We start from the raw sequence: 27,522 nt of genomic DNA, 5'->3' as shown, positions 1-27,522 counted from the left end.
ATTTGTCTATGCTACTACCAGATCACTGTGCAATAGTGTTGTGCTGAAGATGATTTATTAGGACTTGTCCAGTGGCATCTACACTAAAAACACATGGGTATCTGGACAACACATAGTACAGTACTGCTTTAGTATATATTTAACTGGATTGATTTGCTGGCAATGAAGCAGTCAATGAAGGCCAGCAAGTCCATGTTGATTTAAATGACTTAGCACCACAAATTTAATAAACTAACTTCAGATGCACTTCAAATAGATTTCTAGGGTACTTCTAGAATGTATACCAAATTTTACAATTCAGTTTTCTCTGCTTTTAAGAGGGGCATATGCTAAAGCATAGCACACGAGAAAACTGTACAGAGGTAGGTAGAAACCTTTGAACAAGCAGCTGGTTCACACATCTATACAATTTCTCTGTGCATGATGACTCAATGCTAGACATGTGAGTTGACCCCACTAAAAAGCAGTGCTTCTGAGGAGATACATCATTTTTTATATTTCCCCTACACAGCCATTAATGAATTTATACAGTTGTTCATTACTCTGGTTTTGTAATATTTATCAATGAAACAAAACCTTAAATTGGATGAGTTGATAATGAGTGACCAAGCATACTGGAGACATTAAAAACCACTGCATAATAAAAGCTTGTTGTCAGGATGGTGCACTCTCAGCTTGGCAAACCAGAACTTGTGCTTTAGGAGATGGTGAAATATATTCATAGTGTGAGCTGTTAAGCAGACAACCCCCACTCTAATCTTGCTTCATCCACAAACTTCTTAGATGGTGTTCAGCAAACTACTCTTTCTCAGGAAAAGTTCCGCAGCATAGGAATGATACTAACACAAGACTGTAATAAAGATGGCCAAAACAATATACACAAAATATTCTCAACATACATGCAAGTTTTATTCTTATTTTATAGCTACATGATGGACAGTAATTTGGGGTTTTGTACTTAACATTCACGTTGGCAAAAGAATTTCTGTCTTTCCTTAGCTAGAAAAAAAGGCAATCTTAGTCAGAGGGACCCAAAACATGATTGATTTTGCTCCTACCTCACTTGGGTGAGTTAGATTTCTTTGTCTAAACCTTGGCCATCAAGGAATTAATAATGGGTTGAAGTCATTTGATTCCTAATGCATGATAAGTAATGGAAGAAAGAAAGGATTGTTTGAGGTGGTTTGGTGGCAATGGTTCTTTGAACTGGTTTTACATCTGCCTAGCAACAGTGCTGTGTGAGTGGTGTGGTTTTTTGTTTTTGTTTTACACATATTACATTTAGGTCCTTAGTTGCTTTCCCATAGGTTACTGCAATTATCTCTGGAAAACACTGCAATCCAACATCTAAGGGTCAGAAATGCCATGACAGGTTTGCGATCAAATCCCTGTGCCTGTGATAATGTCTGTCCATTTTTACAGAAGAGCCCTGCTGGATCAAACCAAAGGTCTGTCGTCACTGTTCCAACAGTGACCAACTAATGTCTTTGGGAAGCTCACAAGCCGGAGAAGAGCACAGTAACTCTTCTGTTCAAGGTCCCCAGCAACTGGTACTCGGGGGAATACTGGAGTTAATATATAGCTATAGCAATTGATAGCCTTATTGTCCATGAATCCCCTTTTAAATCCATCCAATCTGACGGCCACCACTACATCTTGTGTAGCAAATTCCATAATTTAACTTCCGGGCTGTGTCAAGAAGTGCTTCATTTGGTCTATCCTGAAACTTCTGTCACTCAGCTTTCACGTGACATGGGGAGGAAGCTTCTCTTTTGTCTACTTTTTCTACCCTTATATCACACCTTTATCCCTCTATCCTATATTTTTGGAACCACATGTCTAAGTCTGTTATGGCAGGTGTTTGATGCTCCCAGCGTATTACAGAACTAGGCTTCTAACTGCTTTGTTCTGAGTTAACACCAGGGCGCTCGCTCGCGCTCTCTCTCTCTCTCTCTCTCTCTCCTTAAGTCTAAGTCCCCCAAAATTAAACAAGCCTCTAAGCCAAAACTGAACAAAAACAGGGCAGTAAGAAATATATATATTTTTAAAAAATATTAAACACCTACATTTTAAATAAGTCCTTATTTTCAATATATTTTCAGTGGTATCTCATCCAGGCAGTTTTCTGAGTTAAATGGCCGGTCCTGTTGTTTCAGCAGCAATGCTGCATCATGACCAAGCTCAGATTTTTTTGATTTCCTTGGTTTTCCAAAGAGTTTATTATTTTCACATACATAACCGCCATACACTTCATAGTATGATAGGTGATTTTTGCGAGCCCCCTGGGCCTGCGCCCCTGGCAGAGGCCACTTTTGCCAACCCCTAGGTATGCCTCTGGCTTTATACAGACACAATCTAAAATGCTGCTACTGTCACAGCTCCTTGACATCACTGGGAGAAATATATGAGTGCACAAGATGGCTGCCGGAATGCCTGTCATATTCTATCAAAGCGCATTATGGACGATAGTTATGATCCAGCAGGTTGAGCGAGCAATGTGCTCCTTGTGCAGAGGTATATTGATTAGTGTTAGGGAATGCTAAAGCTGCATCATCACTATGGAGATGGGGAATAAGGAACTGATGTCATTTACCAGGTAATGTAGCATCTCCTCCTGTGACCTATCACTGGGTTTGTGCTCTGCATTCAAGAACTGTCCAGTTCACACTGTCTTTCTTCATCAGTTTAACTATCTATCTATCTGGGGGGTGCGGGGAGAGAGAGAGAAGATGAGGAACTGACGCCAGTAGATAGGTAGGACTTGGCCAAAATAACCAACTGAATTATTGACTAAATCTGAGTTCTCCTTCTCTGAAAGTGTTTTTTTATTTACAAAATATATAGCACAGCGATCAAGGGATGTGAAAGCAGGCATTGGGGGCTGTTGCAATGTAAATCTGAACAGAAAAAGTGTGGCATGAAAGAATCTCATTTTTACATTAACTCCAGATGAAATTTCTCTTGTGAGGGACTACTGAGAAGGCATTTAATCTGGTCCAAACTATCTACAACAGCCTTTAAAAAGGACAAATGTAGGGCTGGTGTTCGGCAAGCAGATGGCTTGCATTAAAACCCTATGCAATAAATGTAGTGGCCATCGAGACTATAATTCCTATTATCGCTGCCTACTGACCATGCTTTGTAGGGCTGATGGAAGCTGGACTCTAACAATAATGGGAGGGCCACAGATTCTTCACCCCTGGCTTAGATAATTTCATTTGTTAAGTGCCATCATGTTGTTCTGCACATTCCCTATTTAAATGAATTGAGACTGTGCAGCATTGGGGCTCGGTTGACTGTAGTCTCAGCATTCATTTCTATCACAAATTCTATGATCCTAGACATACATACTTGCTGCCTGCTGAAATAAATGGGACTTAATTCAAGTAAATGCTTTGGATTGGGATGTAGAATTACATGATTTACAAAGAAGCTAAGATATGCTAACAGGAGCTTTACAACTAAATTGTTTCACAGAGATGTGGCATATTGACATGCTAAACCAAGACATATTGTCTAAGAAAAGAGCGTTATAAAAGCAACTTTTATTAGCTTTACTGCAGCCTTGCAAAATTATTGATTATTTTAATCAAATTGAGTCTAATCCCACATGCAAGCACTTTCCATGTCTGGACCAGTTATAACATTTTAAACACTTTGTCCCATTTTTTCTGATTCTATTCTTCATATATTGATTTTAATATGATGAGTGCATCCAGCACTGATAATTGTGGCACAGTGTGTGTCATTCTTTCAACAGATGACAAATCCTCTTCCCAGGGCTGTGCTACAAGGATTGGAGAAACAACCTGTCTACAATGACCAAATAATTCAGCCACATAGAACAGAATGAAAGCCAGCATTCAGAGGTCAATTTCACTTGTGATTGTGAGGATTCAATTGCCTTTGAACCTCTCTTGTGCTATTTATGTGTTTGAGTGTTGGGTTAGGACCAGAAGACCTGGGTTCAGATTTGCATAAAGCAACAACAACACTGTCAATAATATAAACCTGGATGACTTTGGTCCAGTTATCTGTCTGCTCCGTTCAACACATACAACAGGGAGTCTTGTAGCACTTTAAATTAGACAAACCAATTTATTACCGTGTCACATTTGGTCAACCAGGCTCCACTTTATCAAATGCATAAAATGTTATTCTCAGTTGGCAGCATGCCTAAGAGGGAGAAAGTAAACAATGAAGTCAAATGTCTATGGTCCCACTGTTTCAAATTTCCTACCTCTATATCCATGTGTATATAATTCTGCCAACTGTGGATAACACTTCATGTTATGAATAGGGATGGGCAAATATATATTTATTTAAACAAAACCATTTATACAATATCAATTATTTATTTATTTATTACATCGTTAATCTATAGAGCTGATTGACCTGGAATATGAATGTTCAGGGACGTGACAAAACAAAAAGGAGTGGCAAAGAGACAGGTCACAGAAACACAGAATCTTAAGAGTTGGAAGGGACCCCAAGGGTCATCTAGTCTAAAGCCATTCAATGCAGGAATCTCCACTAATGGATCCATGACAGATGGCCATCCAACCTCTGCTTAAAAACCTCCAAGGAAGGAGAGTCCACCACCTCTTGTGGGAGTCTGTTCCACTGCTGTACAGCTCTTACTGTCAGAAAGTTATTCCAAATGTTTAGTCGGAATCTCCTTTCTTGCAACTTGAAAAAGGTCAGGGAAGACTGGTCTGCTAATGGCTGCTTGGCAGTAAGCCCTACTCAAAAGACAGTAAAGTTGAAGTCTGTCTGATATGTAATAGGAGAGAGAGAGAGAGAGAGAGAGAGAGAGAGAGAGAGAGAGAGAGAGAGATGTAATGGTGTTTTGATCCTAATAATAATAATATAATAATAATAATAATAGTAATTTATTATTTATACCCCACCCATCTGGCTGAGTTTCCTCAGCCATTTTGGGCGGCTCCCAATCAAGTGTTAAAAACAGTACAGCATTAAATATTAAAAACTTCCCTGAACAGTATACTGTTCAATTATACTGCCCATCCAACCAAAGGTACTATGTATTCATATTCCAAAGTTGTGGGATGGGCAAATCTGACAATTTTTGTTTCTCTCAGTTTCTCATTTTTCTAGTCATACGTTTAGTTCTCCAGTTTGTGGTTTTTTGAAAAATAAAAAAGTCACCGTGAAAATTCACCAGCATTTTAGTGCAAATTTATTCTAATACATTTTGTATGCAATTTTATATAATATACTTCATTCTTGTCTGTTATTTTCATTTATATATGTATTTTATCCTAGTATAGATGCTGTCATACACTTCACTTGGCTGGTAAACTGCATTGCAAAATTCAAAGGAGAATTTTGAGGCAGGTGGCAGCTCTGCAGCTGTCTTTCTTCTTCCTGCTGTCACTGTGTTGGTAGCAGCACCTCTGTCCTCGTTCCCCTTCCCCCACTGCCCTCAATTCCTCCTCTCCCTCCCCAGCACCCTCTCACACTTTTTTTAAAAAAACAACACTCCATGAATGTCAGTGGGATCTTCATAAGCATTGGTGAGTTCTATGGGCAAAAGATAACAGAGCTCAGCCTCCTAGAATGTCAGTGGATTTAGCCAGATATAATTCTAGATAGTTATTCTAGTGATAACTGACTGTTAACACTCAGATTTTTTTGTTTTACCAGTGGTGGACTTTGGTAATACGGTGCCCTGAGCAAGGACAACTTTTGGCGCTGCCACCCAAAATATTTTTATTTTCACAATAATTCCTTTTGGTACAATTGCTTTTTATGCATCTTCTTCTCAGTAGGTACTCATATTATAATTATTTGGTGCCTCCTCAGCTCAGCGTCCTATGCAGGGGAACAATCTGTACTGCCCTAAATCTGGCACTGGTGTCACTGAATAGGCAGTCTTGAATGCATCATACACCTAGTTTAGAAAATCCATTTGTAAATCTTCTAAAACAATAACACTATTTTTTCGCAGGTTTAGAACCTAAATAAGTTGAGTTAAATTAAAAATCAGGAAGGAAAGCTCATTTATTATATGGAAATTCATCAAAACCATCTTTTTCGCAGTGCTCTAATAAATGGATTTGTAAACTGAAAATAATACCTTGCTCATCTAACTCCCAAAGCAGGCTCCCATCCTCCTCTTCCAGATGAGAGATAACCAGAACTAGGCTGAAGATTAAGGGAAGGTAACTGGATATATTTATTTCATGGACTTATAAAAGCAACTTTGCCCCTCACATGTATAAGTAACATTTTATGCCACAGAGAAACGGACATAAGGACTTTGTTTTGCTCACTCTTAGAGGAAAACTTTGTGGAAGTTGCAAGTGCAGCAAAATATTAAGACAAAACATTTCTAGTTTCTGTTGAAAGTGAGTGTTACATTGAAGAAAACATAGAAATATGTTATCATTGTATACTAGCCAAAGTCTTATTCTATAGTTCATATCTCAGTGAAATTGTCAGATATATCTAGACAGTGAAGAATGCATAGTCATTAATAAAAACAATGTAATTTTCCTATTGACTTGCAATTTTATGCACAACTATAATGCTGTAATGTTGAAATGCATGTTGGTTTAGTCCTATAGGAGTCAGAGAATCATGGAACAGCAGTTGGAAGGGATCCCAAGGGTCATCTAGTCCAGTGTTCCCCAACCTTGAGTCTCCAGCTGTTTTCGGACTACACTTTCCATCATCCCTGACCACTGGTTCTGCTAGCTAGGGATTATGGGAGTTGTAGTTCAAAAACAGCTGGAGCATCAAGGTTGGGAAACACTGATCTAGTCCAACCCCCTGCAATGCAGGAATATCAACTAAAGCATCCATGACAGATGGCCATTCAACCTCTGCTTAAAAACCTCCAAGGAAGGAGAGGCCCCCACCTTCTGTGAGAGTCCATTGGTTAGAGTCCTAGGCATGGTCCATAGCTTCTGGAGCAGCGGAAAACAAGCTATCATATCTCCTCTCAGTCTCCTCTTATCCAGGTTAAACATATCCAAGTCCCTCAACTGTTCCTCATATTGTGGGCTGTGGATTACACTATCTTCTGTAGTCCTGTATTATAGATTTTGAAAGTAAATGTTTCAGAATTTTCTCTGGTACAAGGGCACATATCTTAACACAGACAACTAAAAATGTTAACTTTTAAAAAAATAGTTGAAAAATAAATTATGCAGAAATAGATTAGAAGTCAGGTCATTTTTTGTGTTTTGAGAGCTGCACTATACCTTGGGCAGCCACTATACCTAACTAGGTAAAGGGTTTCTCCCACTGATACAGACCCCGCATTTGCAAGAATACAGCAGTTAGAACAGTCTCCTCCTAATCCATCATGCTGTTAGGGTTAAGAGTTGCACTTCCATGGGTGCTTCAAGCAGTGAAGGACTATCCCTGGCAATAGAAAGCCATGCAGGGATGCAATTAGCAGTGCTGCCTCCCCAGCACTGGTGTTACAGAAGCTCACCTGATACAGGCAGGGCTGCGATGAAGTCAGGGTTGTGTGGATATGCCAGAGTGTGAGATTGGCTCCACTGGGGCATCTGCATAGCCACAACCTCACCACTGCCCTGCCCAGGTAAGCCGAAGTGAAGGCAGCTTCACCTCATCCCACCAGTTATCTACTGGCAGCTAATTAAAGCCTGTATACACACCATACATTTAAAGCACACTTAAAGCATATGACTTCTCCCAAGGAATCCTGGGAACTGTAGTTTATCCCTGACAGAGCTGCAATTCTCAGCACTCTTGACAAAGTGAAGTTCCTAGGATACGTTGGGCAAAGTCATGTGCTTTAGAAGTCATAGCCCTAAGACTATGGTCTTATTATGTCCCTGCTTCCCAAGACAGTAGTGTGCACTACTTAAATTGCTTAACAAAGTGGCAAGCCAGCTCCGCTATGGTGTTTTTTTTTTGGGGGGGGGGGAGGTGTGCTTGTTCTGCCGAGTGGAGCTCTGAGCTTCTGCCCATCAGCCCTCTCCTGATAATGGTACGCTCAAACCAGCTGAGTCTGGGGCTTTGAGAGACTGAAATCTCAAGAGGTTTCTCCTTATCCACAGGTCCAAGTGACGGAATCAGCCTTGGAGATTGTGACCCAGTAATTACTTGCATATCTTTTTAAAGTGTAGGGTTCTGAAACCTCCTTTCAGACATAATACATGTTTATCTTAACTCCCCTAGCTTTAGTTGTGACGGCTGGGTGCAGGGTTTTAAGCAGATGATGCAAAATTGCTGTTCCCTGCTGATTGTAACAACAAAGTTTGCAATTAGTTTAAAGACAAAATAAATTGGACAAGGACAAACCTAAGTAATCAGGTATGTTTTTAAGCCTCATGTGCAAGTAGATTTTTGTAATGTGGAATAAGGGAGATAACATAAAAGTTGGAAAGCTTAAATTTCCTACATTAATATCTGAATTGTGTTACATTCATTTTCTTAAATTATAAAGTTTAGAGAATTCCAACATAGCCCATATATACTGTTTTGAGATATAAAATTCTACTCTGTTAAAAACAACTGGCATTTAAAGGTAGGTTTTAAAAGATTATTTTGCTCTAAAGTAATCCTATTCAACTTTATTTTATAACCAGGGGTTTGATTACTGCTGCATAAATATTTTTTCAGTAATTTAATACAGCCCTGAATAGTACTGAAAACAAAAAGACAGTAATTTTAAAAGCAAGTTAGTTGCCATCAGAAAAAAGATGCACTGGTTTTTATTGGCTTTTAGAAAAAAAAAAACATTCGGGGGGGGGAAAACATGTAACAAGTACAAACAATGGAGGTGGGGGGGAAATCATCATTAAAGCTTTGCAATTCACAGTGCCAGTTTACAAGGCCATGCCTAAGTGGTTAAAACCAAAAATAATAGAAGAAAAAGGGAGAAGTGTGGGGGATTGGATAGAGAGAGGGATGGGGGCCTTGGCAGTGCCCATAGGACGTACACATTGCATAATAGCTCTGAAGATCTCAGAATAATTGTGCTCCTTCAGGCAAAAGCAGCCTTTTCATACGCTGCAAGAGAGGAAAGGTTGAGCGATGGGGAGAGCCGTCTGGTTCTTCCAGTGTTGTTAAACCCTTGTTGTTGAGATCAGCAAAACTTGTTCAGATATTTGTAACTTTTAAACAGTTAAAAGAAGCTTAGTAAGATGCAATACTGAACTTGAATGAGACTTACGTGTATCAAAGCTTCTTACAATTAATTAATGCATAGCTCCTTTTACTTAGTCCATTTTTTTTAAAAAAAGTAAATAATAGTTAAACTGCAGTTCTTTTGAATGAACTGCACCTGATGCTACAAACCTGTGCCTACTTTCCTGAGAGGAACCTTAAATGGAAACAGTGGGCCTTGCTGTGAGAACTTGCATAGGATTGCACTGAAGACCAAATAACTCATCTGTTCTGGTTGTGTAATGACTGGAAGGCCATTGTTTTTGGCAGACGAAGACTGCAGTTCTATACACACTGACCTGAGAGTAAGTCCCAGTGAACTCTGAGTAGTGTTTACTTCTGAGTAAACATGTATAGGATTGCATTGTTCGATTGCAATCCTATACCCACTTTTTATTTAAATGTATTTATTCTTTATATTTGTAGACCACCTTTCCGGACAAAGTTCTCTGAAGGGAGTACTTAACTGAACTTAACAAGATTTATTTTTTTGAACCAACATAAACAGGACTGTGGTGTAAGGCTGCAAGCCCTATGCTTACTTTCCTGTGAATAAGTCCCGATGAATACAATAAAATATGCTAGTATTTTCAAAACAAATTGTCTGTTTGTTTTTTAAAAAAACAAGGAAAATTTCCAGCAACAAGCAATAAAAGAACTGTTTTCCTAGGTAACTTTATAGAGTTCTAGTTTACTTCAGCATTTAACTAGGAAGAACGTTCTTTAAAAAATAAACAAAAGGTTCTAAAGAAAAACCCCCACTGTTGATAGTTCCTTAATTTTTTTAAAAAATACATACACCTATATATGCAACTAAAAACATATTGCAGGACTGGCTCCTATAAAGCATTAATAATCAACTCATATGTTATAAGGTTATATATTTTAAGTTCATATGGCTAATTAAAAGATTCCCCCCAAAAAAGACATGTGCATCTATAGATAGATAGATAGAGTTGCACTTATGTAGGAATATTGTCTCTCCGCCTATGAAAAATCACTTGAAAATTCAAATAACATTTATATCAATTTCCTTAATTTATATATATGGTAAATGTTAAAACTTACAAATTCTAAAATGTTACACCTAATAATTAAATACCCTTAGTATATTTAATTATATATTGAGGATTGTTTTTGGGGAGGAAATTTTTAAAATTTGGCAGTTATCCAGTTTGTAGCTCGAATAGCAGGTGTATCTGCTGCAAATATTCCAAACTGATTCATTGACTTACCTTTTTAAAAAGCTAATATGAGAAACAGAATTGAAAATGTGAACAATGAAAATTACCAAAAATACATTTGATTTCAGTGTTGGCATTAGTTAAAGGAATTTTCTGTAAATGCTCTTTTACAAATATTTCGAGGGGTCTTGATTTTTTTTTTTTAATGTAAACTATAGTTGTGGGGCTGCTCATGCCTTTTTAAAAATGTATATAGATTTTTTAAAACAGTAGTCAAGAACACAAATTAATCTTGTTTCTAAGTAAATGTGCTTAATTTCTGGCTGCCTACTAATAAGATTCTCTCGTATAATACATTTGTAAGGTAAATTGAAAGAATTTTCAAACAGTGTAATTTAAACCATGATTGTTTGTTGATCTACATAGAAATCTTGTATTATGCTATATAATATATTAAATCTATTAGGCAATTCTTAACATGACAACCAAACATGCAAACACCCCAAACACCCCAAATCCATTTTATTGTCTAGTTTCTGAAAATTATATCCTATTTTAAAGTATATATTTATCCAGGATTAGAACACATATACACTGTCACAGATTAATTAGCAAAGAAGAAAAAATAGACTGCTTACAAACATTTTATCATATATCCATGAAATATTAATTTCTACAAATCTATGTTGTAGCATTGATACTCTGTTACTGAAATCTTAATTGTTATTAAATCCATGTGAAAAACAAAACTTTCTGTAGAAGGGACTTTATGACTTATATAACGACATTCTAGCACTTTATATTATCAAACGCTGCCTTGGTGATCACTTAAGCTTACATAAGCTGGAAACATTTGTAAATGTATCTGAAGTACTGTCTCAATATCTGGGCCTTACTCTTTACCAATTTAAAAAGAGCAACTTGCATGTTCTGTTATAGCACCATGCTATCATATTGCAAGGAAGCAAAGAATAATATAATAGCCCTTGTGTTATTGTTTCTAGGACAAATTAAAAGCCTTTTTGAATAAGGAAAAATATTAATAATAAAATAATTCATTAAAATTCACCTTGTGTATAACTCCTTGACAAAATGTCAATATTTACTGGAGTCTATATAAATCAACCCAAGCAATTTTAAGAATTATTTTTCAACAGCAAAGGTTAAAAATGTTTAATATTTGGTTTTGAATGAACTAGGAATGATGTACATACTGTATAAACTTACAGGCAGGGTTGTAGGATATGCTCAGATTGTAATATGATAAGCTCCTGATTACATAAACACGCCTTAAGGGGAAAATTGAGGGGAAAATAAATTTAAGTTACTCCTGCCTCTTAAGGTTTATGAAGCCAATTTCTGTTGTAGTCATGGGCCAGGAATCCAAGAGCTTCTTTGGGCATGGAACAGGACAGGTCCTCTTTAGATGAAAGATCTTCACACCATATCAGCATTTGCTTTTTATATTTATCTCCATTTCAGGAATGGTTTTCAAAAAATATAAGCCCAAATTTCCCTTAGGCCAGAGCTGAGGAACCTGGGACTGTCTAGATGGAGTCCAACTCCCATCAGGCCTAGCCAGCATGGCTCTGGTCTGTGGTTGGCAGTATAATCAGATTAGACCAGATTTAATAGTGATGGCCAAACTTAGCCCTCCAGCTGTTTTGGGACTACAATTCCCATCATCCCTGACCACTGGTCCTGTTAGCTAGGGATGATGGGAGTTGTAGTCGCAAAACAGCTGGCAGGCCAAGTTTGGCCATCACTGGACCAGAAAGTCCTCTAGATGTTGTGGACTTTGGACTCCCATCAACCCCAGCTGACATGGTCAAAGCTCAAGGATTATGGGAGTTATAACCCACAGCATATGGAGGCACCACATTAGCTATGCAAAAGTGAAATGCATGCACCATTTTATGTGTTTGTACCACCTAAGACGCAATCATCTGTAGCTTTCTGTCTACAGATATGTATAGATAGATGATAGATAGATAGATGATAGATAGAGATAGATAGATAGATAGATAGGTAGATAGATAGATAGATAGATAGATAGATAGATAGATAGATAGATAGATAGATAGATAGATGATAGATAGCTAGCTATTTGGGGAGGAGTTCTGCTGAAATAAATTAACCCTGAACAAGCCCATATCATGAATGTCTAATCTATTTCTTTAAGTCTGTCTTTCTAAATATATTCAGTCCTCAAACACAGAAACAAAGTTCCATTTTTGCTGATCAATAGGACTTGCATCCCAGTCATTTATTTCAAATCACAGTGCCAGGAACAGGCAAATGATAACAAAGTATGGTAGCTTTGAATATTGAGGACCCCATTAGAGCCATATCACCACCACATGCAGCTCCAAGATAACTCTAGAACATTTCCCAGTATGTACTGGGAGCACACTGTGATGTATTATGTACAGGTGGCTAACCTATGGCCCTCCAAATGTTGCTGGACTACAACTCCCACCTTCCCTGACTATGCTAGCTGGGGCTGATGGAGTCCAACAACATCTGAAGGGCGATATAGATGTATTTGGTTTGCTGCTAAACAACATAATATTTATATATGTGGTAGGCAGGTTCCATCTAACAAGTGAAATTTTGCAGTTTGCTTGGGATAGCCTTGTTCCCAGTGTTACTGAACTCATATCATTATATCATTAAAACCATGAGTTGAGTTTAGATATACTGTGGTTCAGAATTTTTTCAAGTAAAAATCCCCCCTCAAGGCTCTAACAGAAGCCAGTCTGTAATACCCCACTCTCCTCCTCAGACCATTACAGCATAACACTTTCATGGCCTAAAAGCGTTTAAGGAACACTGACTAAAGTAAATTCTACCAAAATCAGTTTCATCTTTTTCCAGAACCCTGTGTCACGACAGAGGCATAAGTCGACAGACCTGGCTCACATAGTTATAGTTACACATCACGCATGTCGGGACCTTCAGTGGAGGCTATTGACTTCACTCCACTTTGTAGGTACCAGTGAAGCATTTAAGCAGGGCTGGATTAACTGTTAAGCAAAATAAGCATGTGCTTAGGGCATCAAGGGAAGGGGGTCACCACAGAAATTTTCCATTGCTGAATTTACCATGGACCATATGCTGCAGCTGAACCGGGTTCTACAAAAAGGCACCCACAATAAATAAATAAAAGACATGCATAAGTATATATATAGATACAATAATAAAAATAGGAATAAAATAGTAATGATAGAGATTAATGATATACATTAATTTTGGGCATACAACATTAGAATTTAGTAACTGGTAAGCTGCCACTCTGTCCACTGACGCTCAAGTCTTGGTCATGTTGGCTGTCCCGTATTTTATGGTTTATTATTGTTTATATTTTGAATTAAATATATAGGGGGACACCAAAATCTTTTACGTGCTTAGGGCCTCAAACAGTCATAATCCAGTCCTGCATTAAAAGCTTGTAAATTTACCTTTTTTCTAGTTTATGACAGAACTGTTTATTATTAAAATGTTTGGTTAAGACATTTAAAAACATTACTCAGGGAGTTTCCTAATTTGTTATTAAGAGGGGAATATTTCATTTCCTCAACCAACTGGAAAATTGTGCTATGCTATATTAACATGAAGCAGACTGTTGCTTTATTGTTACGAGTGGTAGGAAACAGAGGTTTAAGAAGGATAAGATTTTACAGGCTAGCTTTTCCTCAAAATGGTGTGCCTGAGTTCATACAGCTTGTGTCAGGTAACTCCCCCCACCCCCAATCTAGTTGTGCTTGTCTTGTTCATGCCACTTGTTTGCCAGCACACAAATAAAAAATAGAGTATATTGGTATATTGGTATAATAGTGGTATATTTTATATTTACTCATTTAGAAGACTTGTAATAGTACTTTTGGTAATTGTGAGCACTCCAGTCAACATTTTTTACAATACAGTCTTTTGAGTTTGTTTATTAAAAAAACAAAAAAACCAGCATATCAACTGTCCTATTCATTTTCATTCTACCCTTCCTTTTACCCTTAATAACTTGACCAAACCATCAAAAGGCACACAACGAGAAATCAGAATAGTGAGGGAGGGAACATGAACTACGCACTTGAATTTAAGTTTCAGACAGGTTATCAAAAATATGAATCTTTTAATTGAACTGTTCAAAACTTGGGAAGATCCCCTTTTTGAACATGTCAGAAATATTTTTATAGGCTCAACAGGTAATACCTATATAAGGCTGATTAGGCAGGTTCAAGATGTCAGTGATCTTCATGCATCATGGAATCAATTACAGACTCTATAAAACATGGAAACCCAAGGTGTAGTGAAATTTGTCTTCCAAGGCATCCCTAACTCCCAGATCCACTGGTTGGAGAATATAAGGATGAGACAAAAGTGTCCCTCCAATGGTGGCTGGTATCTATGCCCTGGCAGCCCCCATAAGTCTAGCGTTTTAGAGACAGTAGACCACAAAATGGGACATTCCAAAGATGGGGCAGGGATGGAGATAGCTTGGATTTATTGGAACTAACACCCCTCCATTCTGCTGAGAGGGTCCAGGAAGAGGCCCAACAATTATGTCAGCCCGAGATGCCGTAAATAATGCCCCCTTTGAAACCAAAATTTCAAATTTTCAAAACACAAAGAACTACAAAGACAGGAGTAAGAAAAAGAACCCACCCTCTTACCCGCTTTGAGAGTGGTGGTTATTCTGTCACCACCAGTTCAGCTGTTAATCGAATCCCCCCTGCTTCAGTCTAGTCATTTAAAATCTCTTGCTAGAGAGATGAGTTTAAAGCAGTCACTACTAGAGGAGACCCTGGCAAAAGCAGTTCATTGAATGCATACACAAGTAAGTATAAATATTTTTATACTTTCTTTTGGAGGGCTGGGTAGGCTCAGGGAAAGTTAGATAGTCTATGGCCTGGTTAAAATGTGTTGTTGTTTAGGATGACATAATCTGTCAATTTCAGTTCTCTCAGCAGAGCTGAAACTAGGCTTTATTTCACCCTGGTCAAAGACCCTGTTTGGCAGACACCCCATGCACATTTCTGTACACACACACACACACACACACACACACACAAGCTTCACCCAGGGCAAAAAACCCCAGCTAGCCCCAGCTAGCCCCGACCCCCCCCCCCCCAGTAGCTATGGCACTGCTCTCATTTTTCCAATATTAAATTCAGTTTTCCATATCTACAGCAACATGTCACTTGTTTTTAAAATCCTGGTGAAAATTCAACATTTTTGTGTAATACCCCCCCAAAAAAATTTATATGCAGTTTAGCCTAACTCGCACATTTTTGGAAGCAATTTCCTCCTGCTATAATGCATTTTGTGTGTTAATTTCACCAATGTATTCATTTTTATCCACACTTTCCCTTAATATTTGCATTTTTTTTTCTAAACATTGGTTGGTGAACTACATAGCAAAATTTAGATAAATACAAATTTCGAAGGACAGCTGTGTTTTGGTTTGCAAATGAGACCTGAATCAAAGTTATCCATCATTCCATGTAATGCAATGCTAAGCGTGTTTATTCAGAAGTATGCCACACAAAGTTTAATGATATTTAATCCCTGCTAAATGTGCTGCCTTAAACATTTACCGGTATATAGGTGCTTGCTTCACTGTTTCAAGGACCATAAGTGCTACCATGTACCTTCTCTGCCCTCCCATTATAGAATTCATTCATGGCTGAGTCCGAACCTTTCTGCTTTAGACATTGTTTTGTATTTGTAACTGATCATTCCTATAAAAAGAGCCCAAATCCACAGTTTAACCTCACAACCATCCATGACGTAGACTAGGATGAAAGGTAGTATCATGTCCAATATCATCCAGTAGGTTTGGCAAACTGGCCTGTGATTTCCTACCTCCAAGCCTAACACTCTAGCCCAGCCCTCCCCAACTTGATGCTGTCATAGATGTTTTGGACTACAGTTCCCATCAGCCCATGCCAGAATAGTCAGGGAAGGCTGCTCTAGGCTCTCCTAGGTCTCACAGAAGATTCTTCTATATGGACAGATATTTTATAGCAAGGGATAGGATACAATATTTCTGGAAAATTTGATAGCTGACTTTTAGTTTCTTTCCTGCTTCTCTTAATGTGGCTGCAAATTGTCCAGAGTTAATCAAATAAAAAGTAAAAATAAATAATCCACAACTCTTACTGCTGTGTAACAGCAATTTATTACCAAGGAGAGTGGTTCCAACTTTCCTGGGACTCTGCACCATATAGCAAATTTCCCATTATTCTCCTACCTCTTGTGTGTATTATTTCTGGCTCCTGATTAGACAAATTACAGTCTGGATTGTTGTCACTGTAAAGGTGCAGCAGATGTTGGGTCCAAGGCATTTTTTAAAAAATTGGTGTTTATTACTGTTAAATACAGTATTTCCAAAGCAAGAAGTAAGGAAACTGATTTTGTCTTTAATTCTGATACTTACCTTCTGTACTTGGGTGTTTGACTTGGGCCTATTCTTTTACATTTTGTGAGGGACTTACTTAGAATTACTTAGAATTAGAGTACCATAGAGTAAGATATTTGACAAGAAAATGAAGTAACCTGCACAAAAAATGAAAAGGCTAGACTTCTCTTTTGCTCCCATTCTGCATCAAAAACCCTTCTCCATACACCAGTCAGCATTACTATCCCACACAGTTCTAGAGAGGAACACAAAAGCAATAACTATTTCCCAGAGGTTATTCAGAAAATAAATTATGAGAATATATAGGATAGCCCCTATACCTGACAACTCGACAGAGGAGGAGCAACAGGAAGGAACTGGGTGGATGAGTTGGTAGCTCTCTGTTTGCAGGAATCTTGAGTGGTGTTCAGTGTTAAGGGTCCATACCATACATTGAAAGCCCATGGCATCCCCAAAGAATCCAGGGAACGGGGGTAGACCCCTCACCAAGTTATAATTCCCAGCACCCTTAACAAACTACAGTTCTAATGTTTCTTTGAGGGAAGCCGTGAATTTTAAATGTGTGTTAAATGTGCTTTAAATGTATGGCATAGTTCAGTTTTTATGACACAAAATTATGCAGGCAGGCAGACAATATATTTTTTTAACTAGCTAATTGGCCTGTTCAGAACAAGTAGGTTCTGAAGTAGGAACAAGAAGAAGAATTTGGATTTTCTTCTTCTTCATTCAGTTCCCATGTGGGACACTAACCTGTAAATAGACAAATATAGGGTGGTAACCAAGATTAGTCATACTCAAGAGTAGACTCACTGAAATAAATGAAGTCGACAGATTTCGGTGGGTCTAGAGCATTACCAGCTTGGATACACTCAAAATGGCAAAGGGAGAAGGCAGGGGCTAGGGAAATAGCTGCGTCAGCCTGAAGCTGGCACAGCAATCGAGCCCAGATATGACATCAGTGAGTCTGGTTCAGGATCCAGTAGATTTGAGGCTGGCTCAGCTCCTCTTTGAAATGCCCTGTTTGGAGACTGCTTTTGCCAGGCTGCTTTTGCCAGAGATCCCACTGGCAGCACTCACTCACACATGTTCAGTTTGGGCTGAATGAGGAGCTCCACACCAGAGAAGTGATGATGGCAGAAGCCAAGCACCAACACCCTAGCCCAGCACAAGGGGGGGGGGGAGGGTTGGACTGCAATGCTAGTTAAGGAATTGTTTTGGCAATGAGTGTTTACCAGAGCCTCAAACCATGTGCTTTAAACAGCTATGCTTCCTATACGTAGGTCTGGTAAGCATGTAATTTATCAGAATATTTTACAAAGCATTTTGAGGCCCAGAATGTTTTATGGCCAAGGACACAATAGGAAGAGGGAAAAAGAGGGATACAGAAAAATATCAGTTCTCTCTCTCTCTCTTTGATAGCCGAAGCAAGTGATTGCGGTTGCGTGAGAGGCCGTTTACCTAAATTATAGAAAGAGAGATTTGGCTCAACTATAAGGTGGTGAAAGATAGTATCAGTTTCCCCTAATTTCACATTGTCTTGGTGAGAGATAGGATAGACAATTAGGAATTAGAAGTTTACAGAAAAATGAAGTTGCATTTATTAATTTTCATAGAATCATAAAAATATTTTATTACAGTCAGAATAATAAAAGGCTAGGACACTATTTTAAAAGCAATATTCAATTATATAATGGATAAAGTGGATATATTTAAAGTGATATTTGGTAACTGTCACTGGGTTTTAGTTATGAAACATGCCCTTCAGTTTAGGTGTACATGCAATAGCTTTAGATTTACATGACGTAATTATTCTTTCAATTTCTTTAAGCTCATCTCATCCCCAAAATTATGTTTTCTTAAAAACTGGATTTTTAATGCTCTGATTCTTTTTATGCTATTTTACATATTGTATTTTATTGTTTCATATTTGTGAGCTACCCAGTTAACTATATTAGTGAGCGGCCAATAAAATGTCATTATATACATGTATCAGCATCATTTATATCTTTAGAATAATTTATTTTTAAAGTGTGCACCTGTAAGAGTAGGTGAACACCCTACCCCACCCCACCCCACAAAGCCCTAAGAGACTCTGGGCCATTAAGGAACAAGGACAAAAGTGGCAGGAGCAAAAGTGAAACCAATGCAGGTACTCTCACAGACTTAAGATGGGGAAAACAAAATACTTTGTAGGTATTAAAGCAGATTTTCAAAATCCTCTATGTTTTTAAGAAGCCTGAAAAGTGTTAGTAGGAGTCCCAAGCAAAGAGGTTTTTGTAAAACATCAGGCTCTTTGAGCACCATGCTATAATCTTCAAAAGGCATTTTCAGTTATTCTTAGTCTGCTGCTTCTAGGAAATGGCTGTACCCCAAATTTCTGCTGTATACAATAATATAAATCGGGGGGGGGGAGTGCATTATTGGAGCCTATGCTTGTTTTGTGCCAATAGATAGGTTTTTGTAGACCAACAGGTTGTTACAGAAATTGTGTTGGTTTGTTTTTTGAATCAAGGGATACATATTGAATCAATTTTCAAGGGTTACAATTTTCCTATTAAACACCCCCGCCTGAGATATTGTACAAAATCTGTGAGCACTACTCATTCAGTTCATTCTGGTTTTTTCTTCATAGGACGAGTTAAAGATACAAAATAAAATTAGGCAGGAAATAGTTTTTATATATAAAATGCTAATAACTAGCCCAAAGTATACACAGCAAAAGTAGAAACAAAAAACTGATGGGAAGTGTTTCCTAGTTAGTGTTATGTCCAACTGTTTCCTTCGTTCTCACTACCTTTGAGATCACCTTCGAAATCAGGGAGGAGCATGTGAATTGCAACAGTTTGACGGAGCTGAAGCTCCATTGGAAGGGCGGGTGTTAGGCAACATTTATACCAACATTAATTCTGGAAGATTAAAGTCCGAAAAAAGTGATTTCAAGTAACTGGTTTAGCTTACATCCTAAGTTTTCCATTTGAAAACTAAAAAGGATGCCACTTATTCTCCATAAAATGAAAGCCTTTAAAGGGTCTTATTCTGGATACAGTGCACATTCATTGCCTTAATAACGGATGTGTTTGAGATGGTGAATGGGGAAAAAAATTAAAAATGAACAAACCATGAAAATAGTGGATCTGCAGATATTTTATTTGTGAAATACCTTGCGGACAAAAGAGGGGTACAAGAAAAAATGCGAACACCTTGCAGGAACAAATTATGCACTATATATGTAAGCATTCAAGCAGTATTATTGTATAACATATACAGTATTATAAATCAAAGGAAAAATAAGAGTAAAACTGTTTTATTTTGAAATGAATGCTTATAATAGGATATAGGAAAGGCAATAAGGAGCAGTATCTTCCAATTTCCTCTCCCCTCAAAACAAACCACTACTTACAACTCATATTATTTTTATTTTCTAGACACAAAGATTATATAGGATTTCAATTTTTCTATTTTTCAAAAAAGGAGGAAAGTGCAGTGTATATAGTTTAAACAACCCCCCCCCCACAGATTATAGTGATGAAGAACATAGGCCCCACATTTCAAAAAATATATATTTCAGGTATAGTAATACAAACTTTTGTAGTTCAAGGGTCCTGACTGTTTTTAAAAATACAAAAAGTAGTTTTTGTAATTGCAACTGATTGTCTGGTAGATTTATTTTTCTCTCTCTTTAGTTTTACAGAGACTGTTGGGAAATCCTTGTTTCAGTAAATGCCAGTGATGGATTAAAGAAATGAGCCTCCTTTTACTGGTAAGGCATTGGTTTATTACCTAATTTTTTTGATGGGATAAGAAAATAGTTACACCATAGTTCCATAATATATTATTTGGCCTTTAGACTAATAAACCATGTAAACCCTGACTGTTATTTTTGTGTAAGGTATTGTATACAGAAAAAAACGAGTTAAGGTTGTTCTAGCATCTAGCAAAGTGTGAAAGGATGGTTAAGCAGACATTGAGTTACCCCATGAAAAGCCTAAGAATAACGTAACATTCAGTATGTAATGCTTAGTATGTATGTGAGCCAGATCCATATGAGAAAATGCAAAAACACAATTCCAGGTGAAAGGTGGTTTTATTTTGGTTATGCAATAATTAAATTCTAAAAACAGTATTTCTCAACCAGAGTGATTTGGTAAACATTTTAAAAATAAAGCAGTCTGTCTTAATAAGCAGGACTGTCCCACAAGATATATTTGCCAAACAACCCCTGCTGAAATGGTAGTCGTAGAAGGCCTTTGCTGCAAATGTCATTCTTTTCTTTGGACATGTGCTTGGAAAGCTCCCAGTGGACTGAGCCCCAAAGTACGATTTTTTAAAAAGGCTAGTTAATTAAAAATAGGCTGTTGTGTAATAAAATTTTGGGTTTACTGGCTTTGGTTGCAATGGTGTTTCTTAAGACCAAATTGTCAATTTAAAAAAGTTATGTGATTTAGAGGACATAAAGAGCTGTGTGTGGAGGTGGCAGGGTGGAGTGAGGGGGACGGCATTGGGGATATTATTTTTCTGACCTAATCTGTACCTTAGATAATTTCATGTAATAGCTAACATTGTGGGATAAGACCTGTTAAAAGTGTAAGGTATGCTGTTGTAAAACACACACCTGCTCCAAATCAGTTGTATATTTCACTTCTATTACTCATTATTAAATTCTGGTTACTAAAATTTGATGTTCATGGTAATGTTTAAAAACAACAACAAAGGTTTAGGACAGTAAAAGCTCCATGCTATTGTGAAATCTTTTAAAGGCAAAAGCAAAGCCTTCTTACCTTTTGGTAAAATAATTGCACACTGACTGAAAGCTGCAGAAAAGTGATTCTGTCTGCAGTTCCCTATGATAAAAAAAAATACCTATAAAAAAGTAATGAAGGTTTACAGTTTGTGTGTGTGTTTTGCCTTTGTGAGGAGACAGAGAAATAGTTCTGCTTGAAGCCAGAAAGACATATACCATTCTGAAATGGTATGGTTGGATCCTGTCAAAATATTTCTACTTCTTAATTTCAGATTTAAACTATTGCCAGAAAAATTGTCAATATTTTAAAGCACCTGAGGCGTATTTTTCCTCAAGTGCTTTTGTTAATATCTAGAAATGTATGCAATAAGTCAACATTCCATTACTCATGCAACTTTTATTATTAAATAAAGCTTTCTGTACCAGGGTTAAAATTACTTAATAATGTTACTCTGAAATTCTTCATTGACTTGAAATAGATAAATAATCTTAATAAGACAAAAATGTAAAAATTAATTGAAATCCTAAAAACAAGGCCTTTTAAATAGGCCAGCTTTATAAACTTTAATTCAAATAGTGCAAACTACATAAACTGTCCATCTTTTCTTTGAGACATAGAAATATATACAGCTGAGCAGTTCTATAGTTAAATATGGGTTATTAGGGGAGGCCTGTTATATTTCACGTTTCTTTTCACACAGTCTTTGTCCCATGTTGTCCGTTGTGGCTTTAATCTATGTATTAAAATGCTTGTAAAATGATTGTGGCTTGTTTGTAAATGAAAAAGGTAGAGCTCTGCACGCCTGACTGTTGAAGGATTTGGTTTTTCAATGGAAATGTTGATGGACAATTATGTAGTGCTGGCTGTTAAAGAGTTGAGATTCCTGTAGAATTTTCTGGGGTGAAAAACTAGCAAAAATCAATGCACCAAAAAATAAATTGTAAATAAGCGTATGGGCATTATTTGAAATGACTTTGGCTTGTATTGGCTTGGGAGATATACAAAGTGTGTCTGTAAAGTCACAAAGGGAAGTTTTTTCTGTCATTGTTTTAGCCAGGTATCACTTTGAAAACCGCTTTGATGTTCAAAATATTTTGTTGGGAATTAAACTTTGTAAAAATGTGTGGGAGTACGTTATAGGTCAGCTTCTTTGAAAGAAGCATGACCACTTTTTCTGCTGTTTCCATGGTCTAAAATAAATTATAAAGGAGGGGGGATTACAGCGACAACATGACTGTAAGTGACCATATTTTGTCTGTTTTTTTATTATGTGTAACAGATTTCTGAGAGATTTGGATTTCTTTTAGGGGTTGTAGCACCAGCTAGGTTTCTGTGTTGTCTGGGAAGCAGATGGTCTCTAGAATTCCTAGCCATGTAACAATTAACATGGCAGTACAAATTAGAATAATTAGACTGATTTTTCTTTGGCAATTATTTTTGAGGGCAGTTATTTCAAATGCAATTAATAATAAATAGTAAGAAGTGTGTACACACAATGCCCATTTCAGTTAAGTCTAGGAAGGCTTGCCATGAGGCTTTGTTTTCCTCTTTCAAATTAGATACTGTTTAATCTGTTTTAAATTGTGGTTGGTTTTGTTTATAGATGTAGTTTGTTGGCTCTTGAAAGACTATAGGAACTGAAAAGCTGGAGCGTAGTATAGTAATACTGATATATACCTGAATGCATATTTGTAAGGAGAAAAGTAGAATAGCAAGGGTTTTCTAAATCTGCTTTATTTTTCTTATCTGTTTATCTATCTGTATGTCTATATGTATTCTGAGATCTTGGGAAGAGACCTGGGGATTTTAAGAACAAATAGTGCATTCATTAAAAAAAAATTAAGAGGTACTCAGATGGGAGAATAAATTCCACCTGCTGTCTAAGGTACAAAGCAAAAATATTGATTATTATTGATACAAAGAAACTGTAGTCTCTAGAAGCGTGCAGGAAAACAAAGAACAGTAGACTTTAAACCGAAAACGTTTATAGTAAACACCTGAGGATGACTGCAGATGCAGATTTGTTACTGTTATGGAGAATTTTAAAAGAATATTCTTATGCTAAAAAAAATATTCCAGGCTTCCCTTTAGAAGCTCTCCGCGTGTGGTCTCCCCTTTTCACTTTCTCTTGACACTCTGAGTGTTTTTAACGCGTCGCGTGTGTTGCCTATTTTTTGTGAACAGGGATGTGAGGGGAAAGTCGAGGAAACAAGAGTCGAGCCCGATGACACAAAGTTGTTGCCTCTGGGCAACCAAGGGGTTAACTCTGGAGTTGCTGGGCATGTGCAGTGTGGGAATTGTAGGCAGTAAGGATGCTGGGAGATGTCGTAAAACCCGCTCCGGCTTCTTCCTGTAATGGCCGATTTCAGGGATGCTGCAGAGGGGTTTTTCATCTCCGGCAAAAGCCCGATTTTCACCGATCCGAATGCAAATGCGGAGCTCGCCCAAATTATGGGTGTCTCGGGATATGCAGCGGCTGATTAAGTGCCCAAGAATGTCCGAAGGCGGAGAAGATTGCTTGCTTTAGGGGCCTCTTGATCGTTGTCTCCAGTATTGATGAAAATGTCGTGATTCCGGTCGCTTCGTTGGCTGCGTGTCACAGCGCCGTTTCAGTTTCTGCTGACTGAGGCTCTCTCTGTGTGTTTGTGCTTCTCCTCGGGGGATGGGGTGGGGGAGGAATTCTGCATTGCTGCAACAGGTTTTGCTTGAAATAAACAGGTTGTTAAATCTGACTTGCTAGGATTCGGGCGCATTAGCTAAACAGCTTGCTGCTGGGAGGGTGGAATTATTAGCCTTGTGTTATTCCACGTCTTTTGCCTATGTGATTTCATGTTTGCGCTTTCCTTTAATACATGACACCTTTTTTGTGCCGGTAGAGAGATACCAGGCAATGGCCGATTTTCTGACATTGCTGCTTAAAACCTTCCTATACAATCACAATGACTTAATAAGCAATTGCGCAGCAAAAACTGTGTGTGTGTGTTACATTTAAATTCAGTTAGGAATTTTCTTATGGCACATAAACTGTTCAGATATTATATCTAAGGCAGAAGGAAGCTTACTTGAGATGAGAGAATGTGGTAAAAGCTAAGTTACCCTTTTAGAATATTATGTGATTTTGGTTAGAATAGGTAATGACATGGCATAAAAGAAGACAAGGTTTAACAGAATCATTCTGTGGAAGCCAGTTTAGCAATGTCCAAACAGTAATTTCTTTGATTTAAATTTTTTACTGTTCATTATAGGCAGTTGTATAGGCAAATTTGTGCATGAATTGCATTAAACTTTATCAAAAAGGGTTAAGTGTATGTTAACATTTGGGAATTGGTAAAAGCAGAAAATAAATTGAAATGTCAAAATCATTATTTTTCTGACCACTCCTGTTTAATAATAATAATTTTATTATGTATACCCTGTCCATCTGGTTTGATAACAGTTTTCTACAAACCTCTATAAATATGGGGTATGGTCTGAAGGCGCATGAGGCTACCACCTTGCTGAATCTGTGCATGTCTGGATTTGATCAGTGTCTGGATGGGTGAGAGCCTGGACACATGTATGTTGCCTTGAGTTCCATGATTAAAGGCAGGCAGGATACCATAGAATTGTAGAGTTGGAAGGGACCCCTAGGGTTATTCAGTCCAACCCCTTGCAATGTAGGAATCTCAACTAAAGTGTCCATGACAGATGGCCATGTAACCACTGCTTTTAACCTCCCAAGAAAGGAGAGTCTATCTACCACCTTCCAAGAGAGTCCATTGGTTAGGGTCCTAGCCATGATTTGGGTCCTAACCTCTGGAGCAGGAGAAAATAAGCTTACTCCATATTCCATGAGGAATGGCTATCATACCTCCTCTCAGTTTCCTCTTATCCAGGCTTACCCAGCAACCTCAATCATTCCTCATAAGGCTTGGTTTCCAGACCCTTGATCATCTTGGTTGCCCTCTGTACATGCTCCAGCTTGTCAATATACTTCTTAAATTATGGCTCCAGAACTGGACACAGTACTCTAAGTATGGTCTCACAAGCCAGAATAGAGCAGTACTGTACTATTACTTCCTTTGATTTGGGACACTCTGCTTCTGTTGATGCAGCCTAGAATAGTATGAGCTTTTCTGTTGATGCACCACATTGCTGACTCATGTTAAGCTTGTGGTCTACTAAGACCTCTAGATCTGTTTCACATGTACTACTGGCAAGCCCGGTGTCCTCCATCTTACGTTTTTGCACCTGGTTATTCCTGCCTAAAGTGTAGAACCTTACATTTGTCCCTACTGAGATTCATTTTGTTTTGGCCCCGTTCTTCAATTTGTTAAGGCCATTTTGAATTCTGAGTCTGTCTTCTGCATCATAGTTACAAGAGACAAGCCTCTTGCTCCAGTTCCATTTCCTGCCTTCACCGCTGGTAGGAGGTCTCTTACCTGCTCTAGGCCCGGTAAAAGAAAAAGATGGGAATGCCATCTTGGAAGGGATTTTTCTTTCCTTTGTTCTTTCTTTATCTTCATTTCTTGGATCCACTCTTTCAGCTCCCTTCTGTTATCCATACCAGGTTTTTCTTCTCTCGGATCTACCGTACTTTTGACTAGGCCTCCCTTTGGGCCTACAGTCTTTGGAGGCCTCTGGACCTGGGAAGGAAGGCTAGGAAAGGACTGAAACCCAAAATCATGCATTGAAAACAAAAAAGGAAAGGACTGAAACCCAGCAGAAGGGGTTTTCCTTCTCAGGAGGAGACTTTCTTTTCTGTGAGATGGAGCTTTCTCCGAATTCATCAGCAGGATCTGTGGGAACCCAAGCTGCCTGCGCAAAGGGGCCTGGAATTCCCTTGAATTTAGCAGCAGCCCAGGCTGAGGAAGTTTTGGGCGACCTGCAAAGGCCTGATCCATCAGCTCCAGCAATTCTGGAGGTTCTGGTAAGAAGGGGAGTTGGGCCTCCAGTTACCCATGAGTGGATTGCCTGGCTAGGACAGGCTTTGGGCCTACCTGCGGCTTCCATGCTCCACCCCCATCCCCACTTGCCACAGACCCATCAGGGTCCCTTCAGCCAAGGGCAGCACTAGGGGGTGGGCCTCAGGAAAGCACCCATGGTTCAAGCAGGGCTGGGAACTGGCAGGGTGCCAGGAGGAGGAGAGCTGATCCCTCCCCTTCCCCCTCAGAATACTACTCTTCTTGGAGCAGCTCCTTGTCCCCTCAAAGGGGCCCCAGCACAAGTGATGCTGGGTGCTGAGCAGGGAGAAAGGGGCCCTGGCAGAAGGACCTACAGGAGAACTGAACCTTCCCTTTCCCCATGGGCAGCCAGTTCAGAGGATGCCTCATGCCCTCAAGCCTTCATCATCCAGGCTTACATGCACCTCTTCAGACAGGGAGGAGGGTGAGCTTTCCCCAGATGAGGAGGAGGGGGAGCATCCCCCCCCTCTTTATGAGCCCAGACATCAAGCAGCTCTTGGGAAAGGCTGTGAAGGCAGTCATTCTCCCTGAGGAAGCCCGGCAAGCCAAGAAGCAACCCCAGGCAGCCAGCAATGCCTCCAAGACCTCCCCCAAGCGCAAGGCCCCCAAGAGGGCTTTCCCCTTTCCAGTAGAGTTTGAGAGCATCTTGCAGGAATGGCAGACATCTGGGGCCTCCAAGGCAACAAACTCTCTCGTAAATTGGCTACAGAGGTACCTTGGGTTAAGTACTTAATTTGTTCCAGAGGTCCGTTCTTAACCTGAAACTGTTCTTAACCTGAAGCACCACTTTAGCTCATGGGGCCTTCTGCTGCCGCTGCACTGCCAGAGCACGATTTCTGTTCATCCTGAAGCAGAGTTCTTAACCTGAAGCACTATTTCTGGGTTAGCGGAATCTGTAACTTGAAGTGTATGTAACCTGAAGCGTATGTAACCTGAGGTACCACTGGATATCCATTTGATAAGTATAGAGTGGGATTTCTGAGATGCCCCCCGTATGTTCCCTTACTCATGGATCCAGGATGGCAGGATTACCCCAGGAACCCTGAGTACAAAAGGGCAGAGGTTCT

The 27,522-nt window shown here is 38.7% G+C and overlaps 1 long non-coding RNA gene across 3 annotated transcripts in view; it reads left to right on the top strand.

The window, feature by feature from the left end:
* Window positions 1-27,522, top strand: part of LOC310851340 — an 80,835-nt gene that overhangs the window by 41,697 nt on the left and 11,616 nt on the right. The window contains exons 1-3 of one of the 3 annotated variants that reach the window (XR_014567717.1): window positions 3,570-3,869; window positions 6,126-6,185; window positions 20,454-20,530. This is a non-coding gene — a long non-coding RNA (uncharacterized lncRNA). Of the gene's footprint in view, window positions 1-3,569; window positions 3,870-5,471; window positions 6,186-20,453; window positions 20,531-27,522 lie in introns of those variants that run through there. The other 2 variants (XR_014567718.1, XR_014567716.1) reach the window with 2 other exon arrangements.

This window comes from Podarcis gaigeae (assembly GCF_964106915.1).
Source record: "Podarcis gaigeae genome assembly, chromosome: 1".
NCBI lineage: Eukaryota > Metazoa > Chordata > Lepidosauria > Squamata > Lacertidae > Podarcis > Podarcis gaigeae.
The sequence above is the reverse complement of the archived record's forward strand: the minus strand, read 5'-3'. Positions and strand labels throughout refer to the sequence as shown.